Source organism: Siphateles boraxobius, unplaced genomic scaffold (assembly GCF_051911475.1).
Source record: "Siphateles boraxobius isolate OS27281-9 unplaced genomic scaffold, OSU_SipBor_1 364, whole genome shotgun sequence".
NCBI lineage: Eukaryota > Metazoa > Chordata > Actinopteri > Cypriniformes > Leuciscidae > Siphateles > Siphateles boraxobius.
The window spans coordinates 21,487-35,355 of NW_027508991.1; the positions used below are offsets into that span (position 1 = coordinate 21,487).

At 41.5% G+C, this 13,869-nt stretch overlaps 2 long non-coding RNA genes across 2 annotated transcripts in view; one reads left to right on the top strand and one right to left on the bottom strand.

The window, feature by feature from the left end:
- LOC143702918 (uncharacterized) overlaps positions 1–8,029 on the top strand; it is a 27,062-nt gene extending 19,033 nt beyond the window's left edge. The window contains exon 4 of the long non-coding RNA XR_013190666.1: positions 8,007–8,029. This is a non-coding gene — a long non-coding RNA (uncharacterized LOC143702918). The remainder of the gene's footprint in view (positions 1–8,006) is intronic.
- LOC143702919 (uncharacterized) lies at positions 8,027–12,521 on the bottom strand. The gene is made up of 2 exons (XR_013190667.1): positions 12,102–12,521; positions 8,027–11,718 (listed from the first exon to the last, which is right to left on the bottom strand). It is a non-coding gene; the product is annotated as an uncharacterized LOC143702919 (long non-coding RNA).
- Between the last annotated feature and the right edge of the window lie 1,348 nt (positions 12,522–13,869).

Consider the following 13,869-nt stretch of genomic DNA (forward strand, 5'->3'; position numbering starts at 1 on the left):
GTGACGAGCGCGTCGGAGCTGTTGTGCTGCATGCGGGAGCTAACGACACTAGGCTGCGACAGACGGAGGTTCTGAAGAAAGACTTCAGGAGCCTTATCGATACGGTACGCAGCACATCGCCTGAAACATCGATTATTGTGTCTGGACCGCTTCCTACGTACCGACGAGGGCATGAAAAGTTCAGTAGATTATTCGCGCTAAATGAATGGTTATTGTCATGGTGCAATGAGCAGAAATTGATTTTTGTAAATAATTGGAATCTGTTTTGGGAGCGACCAAGGCTCTTCCGCGCTGATGGCTTACACCCAAGTAGAATCGGGGCAGATCTTCTGTCGGATAACATCTCCAAGATGTTAAATACCATTTGACTAGTAACCAAAAATCCAAATCATAGTCTCTACTGCACCAATTTAATTGATATTAATACTAGTGTAGAACATTGCATAGAAACTGTGTCTATTCCTCGTTTACTAAGATCAAATAATAAATCTACTGCAGGATCTAGAAAAAATCTAATTGTTATTAAAACAAAAAATCTCGCTATTAGTGAACAAAAACAATTTCTAAAGCTAGGTCTTCTAAACATTAGATCGCTCACACCTAAGGCGGTTATTGTAAATGAAATGGTCACAGATAATAATTTCGATGTTCTGTGCCTTACTGAAACCTGGCTTAAACCAAATGATTATTTCGGTCTAAATGAGTCTACTCCGCCAGGATACTGTTATAAGCATGAGCCCCGTCTGATCGGTCGTGGCGGCGGTGTTGCAACAATCTACAGAGATATCCTTAATGTTACTCAGAAAACTCGTCATAGGTTTAATTCGTTTGAAGTGCTTGTGCTAAATGTTACGCTCTTAGATGTAAGAAAAAAATCCCTATTATCTCTAGCATTGGCTACCGTATATAGACCTCCAGGGCCTTACGCCAATTTCCTAAAAGAGTTTGCTGACTTTCTATCAGATCTTTTGGTCAACGTCGATAAAGCATTAATTGTTGGAGATTTTAACATACACGTAGATAATTTAAATGATGCGTTAGGGGCTGCGTTTACAGATTTATTAAACTCCTTCGGGGTCAAGCAAAACGTCACCGGACCAACTCATCGTCTTAATCATACACTCGATTTAATTATATCATATGGAACCGATCCAACCGATATAGATATCATTCCACAAAGTGATGATGTCACTGACCACTACTTGGTAACTTGCATATTACGCACTGCTGTAATATGTCATGCTGCGCCACGTTATCGACCAGGTAGAACAATTCGTCCATCCACCATAGATCATTTCTCAAATAGCTTATCTGATCTGTCTCAGCTGCTGCCTGAACCCAAACAAACAGATGAATTAGACGAACTAACTAGCACTATGAGCTCCATTCTCTCTAGAACATTGGATATTGTTGCACCCATTAGATTAAAAAAGGTCAGAGAAAAAAGTATAGCACCATGGTACAATAATACTACGTATGTTTTAAAGAGAGAAACCCGTAATTTAGAGCGTAAATGGAAAAAAACTAATTTAGAGGTCTTTAGAATCGCGTGGAAAGACAGTATGTCACTTTATAAAAAGGCACTTAAAACGGCCAGGGCTGAGCACCTCAGCAAATTAATAGAAAACAACCGAAATAATCCAAGGTTTTTATTTAATACCGTGGCTAGACTAACAAATAAACAGACGTCGTCTGAACAAAATACCTCGTTACAGTTTAGTAGTAATGATTTCATGAACTTCTTCACCGAGAAAATTGAAAGCATCAGAATCAAAATCGTAAACGTTCGATCTTTGCTCGCGCCTTATAATTCGGCCGCAATTATCACCCCGCAAGAACAATTACAATGCTTTACAACCATAGAACAAAAAGAGTTAAATAAACTTATCACTTCATCTAAAACATCAACATGTTTATTAGATCCTATACCAACTGAACTACTGAAAGAAGTCTTACCTGTAGTGGAAGAGCCTCTTCTCAATATTATTAACTCATCTTTATCTTTAGGTCATGTTCCAAGAACGTTCAAGCTGGCAGTTATAAAACCTCTTATTAAGAAACCACAATTAGATCCAAATAACCTAGCAAATTACAGACCCATTTCGAATCTTCCATTTATGTCAAAAATATTAGAAAAAGTTGTGTCCGCTCAACTCGGCTCTTTCTTGCAAGAAAACGACATCTATGAAAAGTTTCAGTCTGGATTCAGGCCACATCATAGCACTGAAACTGCGCTTGTTAGAATCACAAATGATTTACTTTTAGCTTCGGACCAAGGCTGTATCTCAGTACTAGTTTTACTTGATCTTAGTGCTGCGTTCGATACTATAGATCACACAATACTCTTAGATCGACTACAAAATTACACTGGTGTTCAAGGACAAGCATTAAGCTGGTTCAGGTCATACTTATCTGACCGCTACCATTTCGTCTACTTAAATGGAGAAAAATCGATTATAACTTCGGCAAACTATGGAGTGCCACAGGGAACTGTGTTAGGCCCTTTATTATTCTCAATATATATGCTGCCACTTGGTAATATTCTAAGGAAACATGGAATTAGTTTCCATTGTTATGCTGATGACACTCAAATATATATTTCCTCACGGCCAGATGAATACGCTAAATTATCCAAATTGACAGATTGTGTTAAAGATATAAAAGATTGGATGACGCATAATTTTCTTTTATTAAATCCAGACAAGACAGAGGTAATACTTATCGGTTCTAAAAACCGTCCACAAAACCTTTCACAGCACGACTTTAACATAGTAGGATGCCCTGTTACTCTATCCGCTACAGTAAAAGACCTGGGTGTTACATTAGACTGCAACCTGTCTTTTGAAAAGCATATTTCATATGTTACAAAAACAGCCTTTTTCCACCTTAGAAACATTGCTAAGCTACGTAATATGCTATCAGTCTCTGATGCAGAAAAGTTAGTTCATGCATTCATGACCTCGAGACTAGATTACTGTAATGCTTTATTAGCTGGTTGTCCTGCATCTTCAATAAACAAGCTACAGTTAGTCCAAAATGCAGCCGCTAGAGTTCTTACTAGATTAAGAAAATATGATCATATAACACCGATTTTATCATCACTTCATTGGTTACCTATAAAGTTCCGTATTAATTACAAGGTATTGCTTTTGACTTATAAAGCTCTAAATGGTTTAGCTCCAGTCTATTTAACGGATCTTCTATCGCCTTACAATCCATCGCGCTCTTTAAGATCACTAGATTCGAGGCTTCTGGTCATTCCTAGGATATCCAGATCCACCAAAGGAGGCAGAGCATTTTCACATTTAGCTCCGAAGCTCTGGAATAGCCTTCCTGATATTGTTCGTTGCTCAGACTCGCTCTCCCAGTTTAAAACTAGACTGAAGACGCATCTATTTAGCCAGGCATTCATATAAATTTTTTATCTTACAGTTACTGTAAATTCGGCCTCTAGTTCATAAACGCCAGAGGAGAACTGGCCCCCGACTGAGCCTGGGTTCTCCCAAGGTTTTCTCCATTGGGTCACCTGATGGGGTGTTAGGACACCATTAGGTCACTGGATGGAGTTTTTCGGTTCCTTGCCACTGTTGCCTTTGGCTTGCTCAGTTGGGGATATTCAAATTAATTAACCAATCATACCATTGATCAGCTCTACCAAACTTGGATGTCTTTTTTCCAGTAATAAACAAACATTAAGTTGTTTTGATTGATACTGTGAAGCAGCTTTGATACAATCTGTATTGTGAAAAGCGCTATATAAATATATTTGACTTGACTTGACACACACCTCACACACACACCTCACACACACACACCTCACACACACACCTCACACACACACACCTCACACACACACCTCACACACAAACACCTCACAGACACACACCTCACACACACACACCTCACACACACACACCTCACACACACACCTCACACACACACACCTCACACACACACCTCACACACACACCTCACACACACACACACACACACCTCACACACAGATCATACACACACACCTCACACACACACACCTCACACACACACACAGATCACACACACACACCTCACACACACACACAGAGCACACACACACACTTCACACAGACACACCTCACACAGACACACCTCACACACACACACCTCACACACACACCGCTCACACACACACACACACACACACACACACACAGATCATACACACACACACCTCACACACACACACAGATCACACACACACACAGATCACACACACACACCTCACACACACACACAGATCACACACACACACCTCACACACAAACACCTCACACCCACACACCTCACACACACACACAGATCATACACACACACCTCACACACACACACAGATCACACACACACAGATCACACACACACAGATCACACACACACACAGATCACACACACACAGATCACACACACACACACCTCACACACACACACAGATCACACACACACACCTCACACACACACACCTCACACACACACACAGCACACGCAGCTCACACAAACACACAGATCATACACACACACACACAGCACACACAGCTCACACACACAGCACACACAGCTCACACACACACACACCTCACACACACACACACACCTTACACACACACACATAGATCACACACACACACAGCACACGCAGCTCACACACACAGCACACACACCTCACACACACACACACAGATCACACACACACACAGATCACACACACACACAGCACACGCAGCTCACACACACAGCACACACACTTAACACACACACACACACAGATCATACACACACACAGCACACACACCTCACACACACACACAGATCATACACACACACACAGCACACACACTTCACACACACACACACACACACACAGATCATACACACACACAGCACACACACCTCACACACACACACAGATCATACACACACACACACACACAAATCATACACACACAGCACACACACACACAGCACACACACACACACACACACACACACAGCACACAAAGATCATACACACAGCTCACACACACAAATCATACACACACACAGCTCACACACACACACACACACACACACAGATCATACACACACAGCTCACACACACACACACACACACAGATCATACACACACAAAGCACACACACACAGCACACACACAGATCATACACACACACAGCACACACAGATCATACACACACACAGATCATACACACACACAGATCACACACACACACACACACACACACACACACAGATCATACACACACAGACACAGATCATACACACACACAGATCATACACACACACACAGATCATACACACACACACACACAGATCACACACACACAGATCATACACACACACACACAGATCATACACACACACAGATCATACACACACACACAGATCATACACACACACAGATCATACACACACACACACAGATCACACACACACACACACAGATCATACACACACACACAGATCATACACACACACACAGATCATACACACACACAGATCATTCACACACAGATCATACACACACACAGATCATACACACACACACAGATCATACACACACAGATCATACACACACACAGATCATACACACACACACAGATCATACACACACAGAGATCATACACACACACAGATCATACACACACACACACACAGATCATACACACACACAGATCATACACACACACAGATCATACACACACACACAGATCATACACACACACACAGCGCACACACACACACACACACACACACACACAGCGCACACACACACACACACACAGGTCATACACACACACACAGCGCACACACACACACACACACACACAGATCATACACACACACACACAGCGCGCACACACACACAGCGCGCACACACACAGCGCACACACACACACACACCCACAGATCATACACACACAGCTCACACAGACACACAGCACACACACACACACAGAGATCATATACACACACACACACAGATCATACACACACACACACACAGCGCACACACACACACAGCGCACACAGCGCACACACACACACACATACACACACACATACACACACACACACACATACACACACACACACACACACACACACACACACACAAACACACAAACACAGCACACACACACACACACAGATCATATACACACACACAGATCATACACACACACACACACAGCGCACACACACACACACACACACACACACACACACAGCACATACACACACACACACACACATACACACACACACACACACACACACAGCGCACACACACACATACACACATACACACACACACACACACACAGACACACAGCGCACACACACACATACACACACATCATACAGGTGTTAGTTTCCATTTCCATTAAACGGCGCGCACAAACGAATTATGCAGCACACACACTCATATTCGCTCACTCGTTTTTACTACAGTGAACTGCACTAGTGGTCTGATGTAGGCAATAGTGAATGATTGCCGGATTTTCCACTGATCAGCATCGCGGCTCTGCAGTTATTGCGTATGCGTAATATAGTAACTATAATACTACAGAAACTATTATGACCTGTTTTAGGAGCAAAATCGCATTCTGTGTGAACCATACGCATGTCACTCAAATGTAGTCAAATTGTGAAACTAAAGTGCTTCTCGTCCAGGTAGATGAAGAAAAAAGATGTGTTTAAAGGTCATTTCCAATCATTTACATCACAGAGTTTACCGGTAAAGCCATTCTGGTAATTTTATGGTAATTTACTGGGATTGCTGTGTGAACAGGGCTTATAAAAAAGATGTTAACTTCTATTTGATACCGAATGGTGCCGATCCAGCATCACAAAAGCAGACGTTTTCAGTATGTCATAGTAGAAACATGTTACCTATGTTACAAACATTTTATTTTCTAAAGACAGATATAGAAGGATAAACACATATTTATAAAACATTTCACACCTGACCTCTCTTGATGAACTTTCTCTCCAGTATGACAGACTAAACCTGATTAAAGTAAGAAATCAGTGTTTGTGCTCTTGAGCTCAGACCCATCCTTTGAGAAGAAAGCTCAGTAGAGTCCTGTAGAGTCCCAGTGTGTGTGTGTGTGTGTGTGTGTGTGTGTGTGTGTGTGTGTGTGTGTGTGTGTGTGTGTGTGTGTGTGTGTGTGTGTGTGTGTAAAGATCTGTCCAATGCTCGCATTACACTTCTTTCTCCATTCTTTTAGATTTTTATATTTGTGTATATGAACCATAAACTTGTATCACAGTCACTGTTAAGACACTTTTATGATAGTTGTGGTTTTATAGATTTGTCTTGTCCTCTATACGTTTGGCAATGTTTAACAACAAGAGTTTAATTTAGTGTAAAGACTGCCCCCTTGTGGTAGCTTTGTGTTTTGCGAATGTGCTATGATACAAGCGCAGATGAAATATCCTATACACAAACAGAGCCTTCCCATAATCTCTTGTTTTATGATATACTTATACCTGTGCTGATCAAACATTCATGGATGGATGGATGGATGGATGGATGGATGGATGGATGGATGGATGGAGAGATAGAAATGTATGCATTTTCTGGGGTTGAAGGTTCGGGTGTATCCTACGTGACAAAATGTCCCCATAAAGTTTTTTTTGGTACTCATGAGGAAAACAGCTTATAAATCATATTAAATAATGTCTTTTAAAAATGTAAAAATGCAGAAAGTTTTCTGTGATGGGATGGTTAGGGGATAGTAAATACAGTTTATGTACAATATAAAAATAATTGTGTCTATGGAATGTCCCCATAAAACATATGTGTGACTGTGTTTGTGTGTGTGATATGTATATAGCCAGATATAAGTGTTTTTGTATATTTGAATCACTCAGGACCCTTAAAAACTCACTCTAATGTTTATCTGTTCCTCTTTTGTTTCTTCTACCATCAACATCATTCTTCAAACTCACAGAAAAGTCAAAGCTGGTATAACGTAAGTTTTTTTTATTTTTTAATCTTCATTACTGTTGATGTTGAATGCTGTGTGATTATACAATATTGTGTACAATACTGGCAGGTTGGGGTTCTTTAGGAACTGGATTCTGTTTTTCATTATTGAAATATGTGTTATTGCTCATCTACATGCTCTGTCATGTGAGTCTCTGAGGGTGTCGCTTCCAGAGTTAAACTGCTTTCACAGACATTTCATGTAGGAAATGATTACCTCTTTCTTCTGTAAGGCCGAATGTTTGGCCTGACATTTGTTTTCCAGTGGGAAAGAATCCATTTTTATTTCAGGTCAGCTAGTACTTAATGACATTTTTCATCATTTTACAAGTGCCTTTGTGATGTTTTGTCAATGTGTTATTGTTGGTCATAACCTCTGGCCACTGCAGAACATCAGAACAAAGAGCGCAGTGTTCTTTCTCTCAAATAAACAGTGTCTCTGTTTCTGTCTTGGATCAGGCTGTGCCACTGTTACTGCTCAAACATACTACATCTAAAATATATAGTATAGCACAGATCATTTGACTTTAGATTTGATTTTGAGATTTCTTCTGAAACTCATGTGAGATTGCTGGATTCTTTTTTCTTAGGAGAAAAATCTAAGAATTCTGAGATTTAGGAAAAGTTCCCAGATTGTCTAAATTTTTTCTCACTGAGCAGCAATTGAGATGAAAAGATCTCATTTGTAGGTTTCCCCCGCTCAGCATCACTTTTAAAGCATAATCATGTTTATATAAAATTCACTGTTTTTTACAGGGAGAAATTGAGCAATTTAATGTGCAAATCCTGATTATATATATATATTTTTTCATTGCTCCACTGCCATATCACCGCCGTAGCAGGACTGGTCCCCGCTGGGAGTCGATGGGAGACTCCTGAAAACACTAGGGGTGCTTCTCATTTCTTATTTGTGCATCCTCGCTTCCTTTCCTCGCGTCTCAGCTCCTCCCCCTGTCGGATGTGAGGGAAGGACGCAAGGAAAGAAAATGAGGACGGAGGAATACTTGATCACTCGAGTGTCACTTGATAGCGTCATCAGCAGCGCTCAAAGGATCTGCCCTTATGTTGTAGAAGTTTGTTTATTTAAGAAATTCATAATAAATAATAATAAAGCAAGACACCCTGTTGAAATATGTGTAATGTGTGGTTTATATAAACTGCAAAGGTAAAGTATAAATTAAAATAGATTTTGATCGATGTGAAGGGGGAGGAGAATTGATACGTGCGTCACGTTTAGTCGATAAAACCCTTCCGCATAGGATACAGCTGTGTATCCTCGCTCATGACTCCTCTGGAAGCTCCTCACTCCTCGATCCTCGACTCCTCGCGGTTCAATGAGAGAATTGAGATGTCCTTCAAGATGGCTGAGCTGTTTCAGTTTCCGGGTCATAGGATGGAGGACAGAGGACCGAGGAGACGAGGAGGGATATTGAGAAGCACCCTAGGTTTCTGCTGGTTAGTGAGGCCAGCAGGGGGCGCTCACCCTGTGGCCTGTGTGGGTCAGGGTTAGAGGTCTGCAATCCCACGGGACCCAACAGAGTACGCTGTGGGACAAGTTTTGAGTTGCTGAGTGTGAATGCGGGAGGGAAGTAAGTTACTGATAAATGTGCGGGAAGCAGGAGAAAGAAATTACTTGTGGGCTCCAGCAAAATATAATTATCTAATAATAACAGCATGAAGAAGTCTGTAACTGGAGATCTCAAGAATTGTGTGTAGAAATTGGAAAAGAAGAACCTATAGATACCAAACCGAGACAGACTCTAACCAGACTGGGACTGAAAAATCAGCATGGACAACTTCCTACGGGCTTTTGCAGGCGGGAACGGGAAAAAACATGAAAGTTTCGGGTGGGAACGCTACAAAATCTTGCGATAGCAGACAGGAGCGGGATTGAAAATCCATCCCACGCAGACCTCTAGTCCTAATGCCCAGTGTAGTCATGTGGACACTTACTGTAACAAGCACCATCCTCTGATTCTCTGGTCATTTAAAAATCCCATGGCACATCTCTTTAAGAGAAGGGGTTAACCACGTGCCCTGGACAAATTCCCTCCATTTGCCCTTATCAATCATGGCCTCCTAATAATCCCCATCCATTAAACTGGCTCTATGACTCTCTCTCTGAATGGGCACGATGCTTCTGCATGACTCCATAAACAGAGGAAAACCAATGTGTGGACACCAGCATCTGTGTGGAGATAACACTCAGTGTTTATAAAGACCAGCAGGAAACAATGATGCTGGGACTCTGTCCAAGTGTCAACGTATCAGAAAATTGTATACTTTGCTCAGTTTTGTTTCTAAGGTGGGAAGATAACCCAAGCTGTTGAATAATGTGCTCAGTTGTAAGATGGCAGCTGTAAACATTCTGAATACAGACAGTTAAGGAGAAGCTTTTTCTCCACAGGACTGTAAATATGACGGTCTCAGGGACGGTCAAGTCATTTTTATTTGTAATAGCGCATTTACACACCATGTTGTTTCAAAGAAGCTTTACAGAAAATCATGCATTAATGTCTTAAGCTTTAAGTGAACAAGTGAAGTAAGAGTAAGGAAAAAACGCCACAAGATGTTGAGCTAGAGAAGTGAAAAGTTCTGAGATAGCCTAAAGTACAGTATGAATGGGAAAATAGTGTTATTCTGTTTTAATTTGTAGTGGTGCCATTAATCATGGAAAATGTAGGGAAATTAAAAAAGAATTCTATTTCAATTTAAATATTTTAAATGAAATATATTTTAGTTATATTTTTTCCCTCATATTTACCTATAGGACCTAGATTTGACATTGGGCAACCAGACATGTAGTGCTAACATGTTTTATTGTACAAAAAAGAGACTTCCTTAGGATGGTTCCACCGAGCTCTTGCTCCTGATCTGAACTACGGTGGCCTCAGAGGTTCAGCTGGAGAGGGGATTGGAGGGGAGGCCAGAGAGAGAGAGATGATTCACCCATCCCCCTTTCCTCCAGCACAGGAAGTTAACTAGAGTTCGTTCACCCCGTGAGAGTGCAAGAACGAAGGAGAAAAGGAAGACTGGGGCGTTGTCCTTGGCCGTGCCTCAACACTAACACCATAACATGACTTGTGCACAATGGGGCCCTCTGTGATTCTCTCAAACACTTTTTATCACATTTCATCACTTTTTATCTCTCTGTCCTCTACTTTCTCCAACTTTTTGATCTCTTTCTCCCACTTTGTGAAATAAAAAAACTGCTGCTTTTGCTATTTTTGGGGTTTCGCAATACACCAAATGTGTGGAAGCTGAAGTGTCTTGTTCAAGAACCGAACCCTTCAGGAAAATGACAACAGCAGCTGTCACAGGAGTAACATTTCCATGTTTTTTTTTTAACATTTCCAGAGAGACATTGAATCAAGTTTGAGCTGGGGTGGGGGCGTAATGACAGTCCTAGGAAAAGCGTATAAATCTCCCAGCTCTTCGATCATGAGTGAGAAAAATGTAGTGCCTGAAGCAAAGAGCTCATACATCTGGCTCAGCCCCTCCTCTCTCTTCTTCTATTGGCCGGCTGGCTTCCCTAGCTCCTCCTCCTCCCTCTTTCTCACTCACAAACATTCTCTCAGGCCCCTCCCACTCCTCTTGGCAGAAATGTTTTGTAGAAAGTCTTGGTGAGAACTCCTTCCTGTTGTAGTAAAGGGCTGCTTCAGCTCACGAGAGTCTCTCTGTGAGATTAAAGGAGACACATTTTATATCCTCCAGGAAGATATACAGGAACTAATCTTGACTTGCAAGGATATTAATGCTTGTATTTTGACTATTTTTATCCATGCTAAAGAACATGAAAAAGAATTTTTTGATCTGAAGAGAAACTGCATGTTTTTAACAGGTGGATGTTTTTATGGGATTCCTCAAGCAATCAAACACTTTTCAGTTTTTGAATTTGTGTAAAGAGATGTTTGCCTCGGGATAGTTCTTGGACGATTTTGTTTTTCTTGGCAAACATTTAGGATATGCAATATCCTAAATATATGTTTTCATCAGATGACCGTAGCTGAAAACCTTCATGAACACTTTGAATCTAGAATATTGTAAAGTGGCAACGTACCTCAATGTTTCTGGCTGGATCTGGAACTGTTTCTTGTATTTTGTAATTTCGGTGGATCAGGAGACATAAACCTGAAGCAAAAAGATTATTTTGCCACAGCCTTCAAAGCGTACCGCTGACAGTCCTCTGTGTCTTGTTAAAAGTTTGACTAATTTCCTGAGGAAACCGTGCTCCGTTTTCATTGTCAAGATTGATATGTCTCTCTTATCAATGTAAGGAGTTCTCCTGCTGTATGTGGAGGATTGTTTGGCTGGTGTTTAGGTGCTGAACTACTTAAAAAGCAAACGGTAATGCCAAAGGACGGGTGCAGAGGTTACTCCAGGTCATTTCAGAGCATGGCCTGCTGAAGCTGGTATTGAGCCCAACCTGCATCTCGTGAAGCACTACACAACCGTCAGGAGCTGAGACAATAAGTGGGAACGTCTCCTCAAACGGACGAGTGATGGAAGTCCTCAGCTTTGATGCAGAGTCTGATTGGCTGTACGACTGGGAGGCGGTCCAGCAGCCTGAAGGGCCCCTGTGTGATTGGATGGACTGGGACTGGGATTCAGAGAGTGTTCCTGCTGTAAGCAACCAATCAGAGAGCAGATGAGAAGGGAGTTGTCTCCCTTTTTAGTTTGGCTTTGTTGATGTTAGATCATGAGCATCTCATTATGTTTCAGTGGAGAGACACGACTACAGAGTTTTACTACTGTGTGCTGACGGACCTGCTTAGGATAGATGCCATGCATTTTGCTGTGCATGCAATGATTGCATGGGACCACAGTAGTTTTTCATACATTCAGTTGTGTACCTTGATGTAGATCGTTTGTCTGACAGAGTATTGAAAAAAAAATTTTATATATATATATTTATTTATTTTGTGTGTGTGTGGGTTGTGTGAACCAAACTGCCTTTTCCAAACTGATGTAATGATTTTTAAAGTAAATTTTTGTAAAATTTTAAACTCTTAATAAGACAGATAATGGGCACTATCTTGCACCCGGCACAATTGACTTTGTACACTGACGCATGTATCATTCCTATTTTGCACTCGCGCAAAGCGGACTTTTCCCTCCACAGACACACGTCGGTTAACTAAGAAATACACTTGCGCTCCCCGGGCGGTTCAGCGCAAAGAGGAGGCGTGTTCCGGCGCAAACTTTCCCTCATGCTATTTTGCTGTTCTATAAAACAGTTGCGCCACTGACCAGAAAAAACCCAGTCTAAAGTCAGTGGCGCGTTGCGCGTACATTCAGATGCTATTTTAAGCGCGCATTCTTGGCCATAATACAGAGTGTGAACAACGCGCATACACTGTAGATGATTCTCTCATCTACACAGATGCATTTAACTTTTTGCAAATGATACATTATTATAAGGAAAAATATTAAAACACGAGGGAAATCATTGTTGTGTCCATGACGATGGGGAAAATAGGCATAAAGCTTACATATTTACCCAAATTATTATATGCATGTTTAACCGAAGTTAATTTGGGTGGGTTTGTCCATTCCCCAGTGTCACTTCTCTTTCTTTTACGGCTCTGACGAGAACATCGATCTCCTCGGCTGTGAACCGGTTCTGAAGCGCGCCTGGTAAATGCGTCGTTATAATAGTATTACGCCATGGAACAAGCGCACCTCGTTCATCATGCTCTTAAAGGGAATGTGATATAAAGCTCTTATTGGTTTGTTTCCTGTTACGCCCAAACCACACCTATGAATAATGAAGCTACTTCAGACCAACCCCTTTTAGATTAGCGCCAGGCGCAAGAGGCATTTATCCC